Here is an 11,389-nt window from a genome sequence, read left to right on the forward strand (position 1 = left end):
TGACTCACGGGTCTCTGTATGTCACACTCAGCCAGCAATTGCCCCAGCGATATTCGTCTGCCTTGAGGGATGAGTGTACAATGGAATAGTCCAGTGGGTCAATCTGGTGACTTGCTTTCTCACTTTTTCTCTCTCTCTGGTGAGTGTACACACCTTATAGGATACATAAGATGAAATAAATAACAATTTAAAAAATAGAAAAATTTTCAACAGAACTATAGAAATTAGGTGATCCATCTGGTTAGCTATTTCTTTGAAAATATTATTCAAAATGTGTAGTTTAAAAGGTCAAAGTAAAGGATAAACTAAATGATTTCCAAGTTCCTTTCAGGCTCTAAAATAATAACATGTTAAACAAGTGTTCCTAAAAACCTACTAAGTTCCCACGGCTGTGAGATAGTGTAGAAATATAATACTAAAAGTGTAAAATAAATATGAAAAGGTGGTTCACAGAACATAGGTTTTAAAGACATGTGAAGGCTAGGTTGAAAGAAAGAAGATAAAAGAAAGAAAGGCTTAGAAAAAAGATGAAATAATGCCCTTAGACAATGATAAATGGAAAGGTAGATTGAGACAAGGCTCAAAGAGAAAAGGGAAAGAAGAAAAATTAGAGAACAGTTCTGCTAAAGGTCAATTTAACCTTCACATCAAAGTTTAACTCAATTTCCTGGATACATTTTGAGGTCAGTAATGTCTTATTAACTTAGTTTTCTCTGACTGCAGCTAGAATCTAAATGCGTGTCTTAGGGGTGCAGAACACAGTAAGGTGTGTAACTGACTCACGGGTCTCTGTATGTCACACTCAGCCAGCAATTGCCCCAGCGATATTCGTCTGCCTTGAGGGATGAGTGTACAATGGAATAGTCCAGTGGGTCTGGTTCATTAGATTCCTGATATGCCACGTGGAAGCCTCTTATTTGTAATAATTTCTTCTTCATTCCCAAGATGGCAGGGTAGAGAACTTCAGGAGGGGGGGTAGTGAGTGTGGTTTACAAGATGGCATTCTACCCTAGAAATGCTGAGTTCAAGGCATGACTCACCTGCTTATAGCACATACATTTTCTAAGTCTCCTAGCTTTCCTGAGCCTAAGTTTCCATATCTGCAAAGCAGTTACAACTCATATAATTTTGTGAAGGTTTGAAAAGAGGGTAAGTGTGAAAATATTTTATTATTCAACTTAGGTTTATTTCATCTGTCATCTCACTTTTTCAGAAGGTATCAGTGATGACCGTTCTACCCAGTATCCTGCCCAGGAAAGATAAGAATTCACATTAACTCGGTTCTTCTGTACCAGGCACATGTAACACGCTTCATACAGACTAGCGCTTTTCATCCTAACAATTCAATGATACAGAGTCCACTGTAATTCCAGTCTGCTAAGGAAGACAAATCAGGTTATGAGGGAGGACCTGAGATACAGGTGACATGTATGATAATATGCCCAAAATCACATTGCTAATAACTGATGCATCAGGGTTTCACTTTCTAAATCTAACCTTATAGGTTTTCACTAAACTGCAATTTGATACATTACCCTTCCATACTGCAAGAAGTACTGTATTTATTTTTTTAAATGTCGTTTAATTCTTTAAGTGGTGTCCTCTTCAGAGATTTATGAAAAAAAAAAAAGGTAAAAGCCTGTCCTCTTATGGCTTAAAATAGTTTAGGCTATCAAATGACTTATGTAAATGTAATAAAATGAATGCAAATGAGGTTAATACCTGAGTCATCTGTCCCAGAATATATATCCCTAGTATGACAATGATTCAACTTTATTTTTATGGGAAGTCACTCTTTTAGTAATGAATTGATTTAGGCAACCACCTTCCCAAATGTGCCAGAAACATGTAAGTTCACTAATAAACAGCTTTATTCCTTCAGTTGCAATCTACATTCCCTATCAGAATAAAAATTCTGAAAGGGATCATATATTGGAGTTTAGTAGTTAGGTACAGGTATATATGACTAAATTTAGCTGATAAACCACGTTTTTGGAAGTTGTGATGAGCTGAGTTGCTCTGGGTGCAAGGCGCTGCAGGTCATTCATGTGAGATAAAGCCTATGAGAATGGAAAGTGGTGACAGCGAGGACATGTACACATCCCCTGCATCCCAGTTTTGTGGTGTCCTGCCTTGCCCTGGTTGCTTTCTCTTCCTCACCGGGAGGTGACAAGTTCAATGGAAATTGAAGGGGTTTCAGAGAAATTCTAAAATAGACCTCAAACACTTGTTTAGAGAATTCAAGTGATTTAAGTAAGATGTGACAATGGATGAAAAACTGACCGCTAAAAGTGGTATCATTCCCCTATAAGAGCTATTTGAAACAGATTGCTTTCATCTCAGAAAGCCACATTCTCGAATTTAAGGCCTTGAATCAGGGCTGTCAGATCCTGGTTTACCAGTTCAGTTTCCAATGCAAGATAACATGATACAGATATAACCCAATTAAATGTTAAGATGGATTCTTCATTTTATTCCAGGAGGTTTTGTGTGTGTGTGTGTGTGTGTATGCACACCCATCTACACACCAAGATGTTAGTGATGAGATAAATTTTTGTTGGCTGGAAAAAATAAACATTTCCATTTCCTCTACATTTTATATTTTAACCCATAATTTGGGGCTACTTTCTCATTGCAGAGCAAATCTCCTTAGTAATTTTGATAATTGGCCCACTCTGAGCTTTTTACTTCTATTTCTTCTGTATGAAACTCAACCAGTCACTCAAGAAAACTATCTTGAAATGACTTCTCCTAAAAAGGCAATTGGAAAATTCGTGGCGAAAGCTCGGTCAATTTTAGGGCCTGTGAAAAGTGAAATGAATGCTGACAACATGGTGGCAAGATGAAAAACAATGGGGAAAATCTCACTGTTGCTTCATTTTCAAAACAGCATCCGCTATGGTTATGCAGAGCATAATGATATTCCCTACAAGTCATTGACCTTCCTAACATCTTCTTTTTCTCCCTTGTGGGAGCCTCCTGTGGGAGTCAGCTGTGGTATTCGCTGCTCAACTTATAATGCTACAGGGTGGTGGTCAAACACATGGGTTACTGCGCAGGAGGCAATGTTGGGAACTTCCACGATGACCCCAAAGGAGCTCTGACAGACCCCGAACGTCTCCACATAATGAAGGCAAATTCGGACAATCTATCTGACACCATTTCTTAAAGTTGCTCTAAACAGAAACAGCTTATACTGCCAATAAAGGGTACTTAGTCTAGAAGAAGTGATATTAGATACTGACATATCCATTCGGGTCATGGACACAATTTGATTTCCTTCTGTATTTCAGACAGTGGGCTAAGCAGTGAGGACAAATGAGAGACAAAAGTGCCTGGCCTCAGTTCCATTCTCACACAGGAAATACATGTTAAGGGGAAACAAAGTGTGAAAAGAGTTTTGATAGTCTCACTACTTATGTCTAAGTTTCTCCTATGCACTGTGTATCTTTTTTAAATCCAAAGCTTTATTTTTCTGAAGTATAGAATTTCTGTTTTAGCAGAGAATTTTACATTCTTTTATCTGTTAAATATTTCTTTTTCTGCCCACCCCACCTACCCTTTGGTTTGTGTCCACATGCCCAGAATCCCAGGAGGAGAATGAAGGAAAAGGATTGTGGTGTGGCAACCATTCCCAGCTCACTTTCTCTCTCGTCTCTCATTGTGTCACTCTCTCTCTCTCAAGCAAGCCAATATGCCCCATGATAGCAGGGAAATAATGCTTTATAGAAGGGAACAAACTTGAAATTAAATGTCTACTTATCTATCTTTCTATGTGGATGGATGAATGAATAAATAATAGCTACAGATAGATATAGACAGATAGATAGATATATGATAGATATAGATAGATGATATAGATAGATAGATAGATAGATAGATAGATAGATAGACAGATATAGATAGATAGAGATAAAAAATAAGATGGCTACATATGAAAAATAACTAAATGAGCTAAATCCAGATCAGATTGTATAACTATTCCAGAAAAACATCAGAAAAAAATAATAAAATGATAGAAAATATTGAAAAAAAGTATTGAGGAAAGATGTACATATGACCAGGTAACATAACAAGAGCAAACTGTCTTTAAAGATAAGATAAAACATTTGAAATATTAATGAACAAGTTCCAAGAGAAAAGGTGAGATGAAAATTTTCAAAGTAAAGTGACTCAGAATATACAGAATGCACAATTTATAATGTCAGGGCCCAGAGGGTGGCATAGCAGTCATACAACACCACAAAAAAACAATCATTTAGATGTCCAATTGAAGTCCAGAGACCTCCCTGAGTACACCAGGCATACACTCATTCATGATCCAGGACTCACTGAGAGGTGCTCTTTCTTTCTCTATTTCTTTTTTTCCCCCTGTTTCTCTCACTCATGAAAAAAATAAATAAATAAATTATAAAAATGAAAAAAGTAAATGTATAATGTCAATGAAAAAGCAATAGAGGATCATGTTTAAAAGAACAGAAGGGAACCAGCAGTTAGCGTAATGGCTATGTCGCTGGACTCCCACGTAGTCGACCGCGGTTCGTGTCCCGGACCCAGTGGCTTAAAACTCACGCCGGGTGCGTGTGCGTGCGTGCCCAAGATCCCAAGAGGAGAATGGAGGAGAAGGGATTGTGGCGTGACCATCTCCCCTGGGGGGTGATTTCTCGCTTTCTGTCTCTATGTCTCTCTCTGTCTGTCTGGCGAGCGCACGCGCCCTACAGTGAAAATCTCTCAAAAAAAAAAAAAAAAGAACAGAACAAATTTATTTCTAACTTCATAACAATATTTCTAGATATATTTAAATTATGAGTTAATGAGAAAGAGTAAAGGAAGGAAATTTTTAAAAAGGAAGAAAAGGGACAAGTAAATGGTGTAATGGCTACATCACTGGACTCCCATGTAGCTGACTGTAGTCTGAGTTCCGAACCCAGTGACTTGAAACTCATGCTGGGTGTGTGTGCATGTGTGCCCAAAGTCTTTAGAGGAGAATGGAGGAGAAGGGATTGAAGTGTGGCCATTCCTCCTGAGGGGCTACTTCTCACTTTCTGTCCCTCTGTCTCTCTCTCTCTGTCTCTCCAGTGAGTGCACACTCCCTATAGAAAAAAAATCTTTTTTTAAGAAAGGGAAAGAAAATAAAGACAGCTGATTATTACTCATATTTCATAAGAATATTCATGAATGGAATGAGCGAACAGAGATTTAAAGGTTACATAAAATTCAAAAACACTTTAAAATTGTCCCACAAACTATTCAGTCTCAGAGCAATAGTTTTCTGAGAGTTTCGTCTGGCATTCATTTGCCTACATTATTGTTTTTATGTTTTTAATAACCTGTAATTCCTTCTAAGTGGTGTCTCATAAACACTCTATGTAAATAATTAATTAGGTGTTGTTCCATTGTTATTCTACATAGTCTATTAGCATTCATTGCTTCTATGAAAAGTCCATTTTATTTTCCTCTATCATATAAACCTTTGTATCTTTTTATTTAGTTTATTTGAAATGCCAATATTGATTCATCTCAAAAGACCTGGTTTTGAGTAAATGCTGCAACAATTATAAAAATATCCCCATTTTTTTTTTAGCCTTGAGGACACAAAATCACACATGGACCTCTGCCTTTATCAGTACTGGTCTTTTTTAATTAAAAATTAAATATTGTTGGCTATCTTTGAAGACTATCTACCTATTCACCTAGGTTATATATAGACATATACACAGAGAAACATAAGTAAAACATGATTAAGTATAATAATACAATGCTTGGATATCTATAGGATATAGGTAAGAACAAGAGAATCATTTCTCATATCCTCATAAACTAATTAGTAATGCATCAGAAGAGTGAGCTCATAATCAAGAAGAAATTGAATAAAAGGGGTAAAATTATGGAAATTGAAATGAAGGAGTTTTATTAGAAAGAATGATCAAGCAAAGCCTTTAGGAAGGAGAATACTTGAGAAGTAATCTACATTAGTCAATGAAAACCTTTTTCTCATTTTTCAGTAAGATGAGGAGAAGGATATGTATAGTGGATCTTTAGGAAAGAGAATTTCCGTATTAAGTGAGGAGGGATATCTTGTCTTAATTTTGTGACTTAGATGAAAGGAATAGAAACACAGTTAGTATTTCAAAAGAATACTTGGGTCAGCAGGTAGCATGGAGGTTAAGATGGCTGGATCCCACATGGGCAACTGAGTGGTTTGAGTCCCAAACCTGGTAGCTAGAAAAACACTTCAGACCCACAGCATGCTTGCCCAAAAACTCCCAAGAAAAGAGACTGAGGTGTGTAGCTATCCCTGCCCCCTAACCCCGGGGCTCACTTTTCTTCTCTATCACTTTATCTCTGTCTGTCTTTGACAAGTGCACATGTCCTATAGCAAACTTAAAAAAAATTAATAAAAACTCATAAAATAAAGTAAAATGTATAGAATCCCACACAATGTAGTCAAAAATTAACAAAACAAATGATCACTAACAGATAGCTAGAATGAAATAAAAGTTAAAGGCAACACTCAAGAGAACAAGTTACTGTAGAGAATAAAGATACCAGGAATTCGAAGATTATAATTCCAAGTGGTGACTTATAAAAGATGAGCACGGCCATTAAAATATTGTGTGCTGAAGTGCTGAGACACTCTATATTCATGTTCAAATAGACCTCTAGCTTTGCAGCTACAGGTTAGTTTGACTATAACCCAAAAACATAACTGGTTCCTACCGATGGGTGACTATCATCTATTGTACTTTTTGACAGATGTTTAATGGAACAATTAGGAAATGTGCTGGAAAAAAAATAAATTCAGAAATGTGCGTGGGAAGAGTAAAGAAAGAATGGGATTCATAAAATTAGGATCGCGCGTTTGAGGAATTCAGAAGATGTAGTATAGCCATGTACTCCAACTCACCTTCTTAAACATTATAAGTAGTAATGTATTACCCAGTTGATCAGCCTGTTACTGCCTTTCTAGAAAATCGCTTAAAACCTATGCTTAAGTATCTACCCAAGAGACTCATTTAATTGGTTTAGAGCGACATTGGCATCAATAATTTTTTACAAGCTCCACAGGTAATTATTATGTGTATCCAGAGTTGAGATGCTGACTCAGGGAGGGTGTTTGTTTGTTTGTTTGTTTGTCTTCATAATGAACAAATTGGAACAGCTGGGAATGGTTTTAATTGCTTGCTTGCTTGGTTGACTGAAATCTAATTTACCTATGGCACCAAGTAAATTAAGTTGAGATGCCAAACATTCCTTGAGAGATAATCCAAAGAGTATGAGGGTTGAGAAACCTTGAGTGAATACAACACGTGACATGTCCTGCTGGTTCTCAAATAAATAACTTTTAAAAAGTCACTGCATTTTCTCCTTATGAGTTAAGAAAATGTTACTTTTTAATAAATGGTCATGAGAAATAAGTTAATATCACTAAAGAACTAAGAGAAAATATATATAAACTATTATAAATAATCATGATGATGTTCCTAATGATAATTATGACCAACCCAAAGAGGAAAATTAGGCAACTCTTTATCAAGAAACTAAGCAATATATTGAGGAGTGGCATGATAACATATTGAGAAGCATTTTAGGCCAAGGAGTTCAGTAGGTATGAGAGAAATTTTAAGGTGTCATCTAGAAAGTAATAACAGATAACCATTAAAGGTTCAACTGGAATTAGACACAGCATAGTAATTTAAAATTATGACCCGCATTAATTTTTGCTTTGAGCTAATTGCTCATGTAGTCAGAATAAATGTAATAACTTACAAGGTCCGATTTTCTATTAAGAAAATAATAAAAAGATGGAACCAACAGATAGCATAGCGATTAAGTAACTGGACTCCCAAGCAGCCTACTGTAGATAGAGTCCCAGACCCGGTGACTTAAATTCATGCCGGGCATGTGTGTGTGCATGCCCAAGATCCTTGAAGAAGAATGAAGGAGAAGGGATTGCAGTGTGGACATTGCCTAGGTGGTGACTTCTCACTTTCTCTCTCACTATCTCAGTCTTTCTCTCTCTGGTGAGCGCACATGCCCTAAGGCAAAAGCCTGTACACACATACATACACACACACAAGATATGGGGGTGAGACCTAGCTTTGAACCACTGTGGCAGAGAATCATGGCTTCTTACTCAACTCTCAGATCTGATGAGTCAGTTCCCACAAACAGAATGATTTGAGTGATGATTACTTAAGAGCATTTACCAGTTTCACTTTACACTACAGAAATAACATATTCTAAACTTTCCTGCACATTGACTCTTTATTATTATTATTATTTATACATTCAGTAGTTATACATCATTTAGATTGTAAAGAGACTTTACCCAGCATGATATACATCTCAGTCCAGCCTAGTTGAGAATACTATATACATCATCATCAACAGGTAAAAAACCATATCTGTATCCCACAAATGTTGTACTTCTCTATTTTTTTCTTTTGTGTGTGTGTTTTATTTATTTATTTTTATTTAAATTTATTTGTTTACGTTCATTCACTGTACATCATTACAGCATACAAAATGAGATTTTCCATCCAGAGTACACAGTATATTGTCTCAATCAAGCACATCAACATACATGTTATTGTCAAATAATTTTCCATTTCTTATTTCCTGTATGTTTTGCTTTTTCCTCCCCATCCTTGATTCCCTATCTCTTACCCTCTGCCATCTCCCACTCTCTTCCCACACTGTCTCTAGTATCTACTTCTCTATTTTTTACCACAAATTTCCTTTCCTACACTCTTCTTCTACTTTGTCTCTAGTGTCCATAACAATTCTCAGTGCGTTTATGTCCTCCAGTCTTTCAGTCTCTACCACAGAGTGCGGACAATCAGTATATGTTAAGTGGAGACATACAATGTCTCTCTTTCAGAGCTTGACTTGCTTCACTTAGCAGCAAATCTTCCATATTCACCACTGACTCTTATTTCTGAAGAACTAAAGGCCAATACTTGAGACTTATCACTGGATAAAATGAAAAATTATGGCAAGTAGGTTCGACTAATTACCAACCACTCTTGTTTGAACAATTCCTGACTGCGTATGTGAAAAGAGAGGACTATAAGATGAATTACATCCTGCAGACAAACCAGTGCTGTTTGCCTCACATCCCCAATACGTGTCCGCATAATGGAAAGGGAAGAAAAGTGGGAAAACCATGGATCAGCAGACAGTATAGTGCATAAGGTGCTGGATCCCACATGGCTAACTCAGAAGTTTGAGTCCTGGACCTGGCAGCTTCGGAGACTTCTGGGACATGTGTGGGCATGCTCAACGTCTCAAGAGGAGAATGGGAAGGAGGGGTATTGTGGTGTGACTACCCACCCTGGGGAGTGATGTTTCACTTTCCTTCTCTCTTTCTGTTTCTTTCTGGCAGGTGTATGCACCTGATGGAAAAAAAAATTAAATAATAGAAGTAGGAAATTCTTTGTTTTGGCCCAGTTTTGATCATATTGTTTATCTTTTTACTTATTTTGAAATGCATCCAATATCTTTTAGCAAGCCGTTGGTAAGTTTAAGTTAACTGAATTCAGAGCCAGCAGGTGGCATAGTGTTTAAGGCCATTGGTGTCCACATGACCAACTGCACAGTTGGAACCCTCCTTTGTGTGCATGTGCTTGTGTGCCCAAAATCCTAAGGAGAGAATGGAGAAGGGATTGGAGTGTGGCCATTCCTCCTAGAGAGTACTATCTCCCTTTTTCTTATTCTCTCTCTCTCTGTGTTTGTGTGTTTTTCTCCAACATGCACATGCATTTCATAGCAAATTAAGAGAGAAAAATTAGCTGCAGTCAAATGTGGAGATATTGTCACAAGATTGTCACTTAATATATGTGCAAATTAGGGTGAGTGAATTATGATGTCAGTAAAAGGCAACCAACAAGAATGGTAAAATACTTAAACTGAGATTGACTCTAGAAATAATACACTTTTTCTATAGAAGAGAAAGGTAAAGCTTAGCAATGACGAAATTTATTTAAAGCAAGTAACAATGACAATAATACATCAAGCACTTACAATAGAGTGTGCAGGGGTCCAAATACGTACTTCAAATATATCATCTCATTTAATCCTAAGAAATACGTTGAAGAGGGTAATATATTTATATAAAATTTTACTTTCGTTTTGTATTAGGTATTTTTATGATTTTATTTTATTTTCTTTGTTGGATTAGCTTTAACACTTCATTGTGCTATTTTAGTAGTTGCATTATAATTTATGTTATATGCCCTTAAGTTCTCACAATCTCCCAACAGGTAATGGTATAGTACTTTATGTGAAATATGAGAACATTACCTCATGTCAAGTTTTATTTCTTCTTCACTTCTAGTTTTTAAACTTTGTTAGGTAGGACAATAGTACACTTCCATTTCTCCTTCCTTGACCTTTGTACTATTATTTTCATTCATTTGACACATATTGTATAAATCTCATATTTTTATTATTTTCACATTAAAAAATAAAATTTCAAAGAGATTTAAATGTAAAAATTGTAATACTCATGTACTTATTAATTCTGATGCTTTTCATTGTGTAAATCTAGACTTCCATGTGACTTTTTTTACTTGTAAAATTCAACATTTGTTGTAGTGTAAGACTACAACTTATTTAGTTTTGTATGTCCTTACTTTTGTTTTTGAAAGATACTTTAACTTAACTTAGAGTCTATAACTTTCATTCGTGGTGGTGTTCTTTCCATTAGATTATTATATTTGCCAATTGAGATAACTTTGCCAGTGTTTTAATGACACTTTAACATAAAGATGTTATTTGGTGACATTTTTCTAACATTGATACCAGGCACAAAGCTCATTTAATGCTCAAAGATCATGAATCCATTTATAATTACCATGTCATATCAGTGTTTTCACTAAGAGTGAGAAAAAAATAAAATTATTGAATTATTCTATCCAATTCTTACCAGTTTTTTAGTCTGGCAGAAGAAAAAAATAGTTGCCAGTCTAGCAAGAAAATATTTGGCAAGCAGTGCACTTCTAATAATGAAACTGATAATTATACTTCTTTCACACAGCCATAATTGAATAAATCTAATTGTCTCTTTCTGCATAACTTTAATGGTAGGTTTCAAACTGTTGTATGAACAGGAAAACAACATCCGAGGACTTACTTTAATGTTACTTTCCTTCCTAGACAGTGGTTTGAACTTAGGCAATAAAGTTAAATGGAAAACAGTCTATACTTGATTTTCAATTATAGCAAAGGCAGGGAACCACAATTATCCCGTCATTATCAAGATACTCTTCACTATCGCTGGGGCAAAACTTCTTCACTGCTGTTGTTTGATACTGCTGTGACTCTCAAAGTGAAGAGCCCTTGAAAATCAGAGAGTAAAGCAGGGGACCACGCTAAAGAAATGAGG

The sequence above is a fragment of the Tupaia chinensis genome, unplaced genomic scaffold (genome assembly GCF_000334495.1).
Source record: "Tupaia chinensis unplaced genomic scaffold, TupChi_1.0 Scaffold000162_1, whole genome shotgun sequence".
Lineage (NCBI taxonomy): Eukaryota > Metazoa > Chordata > Mammalia > Scandentia > Tupaiidae > Tupaia > Tupaia belangeri.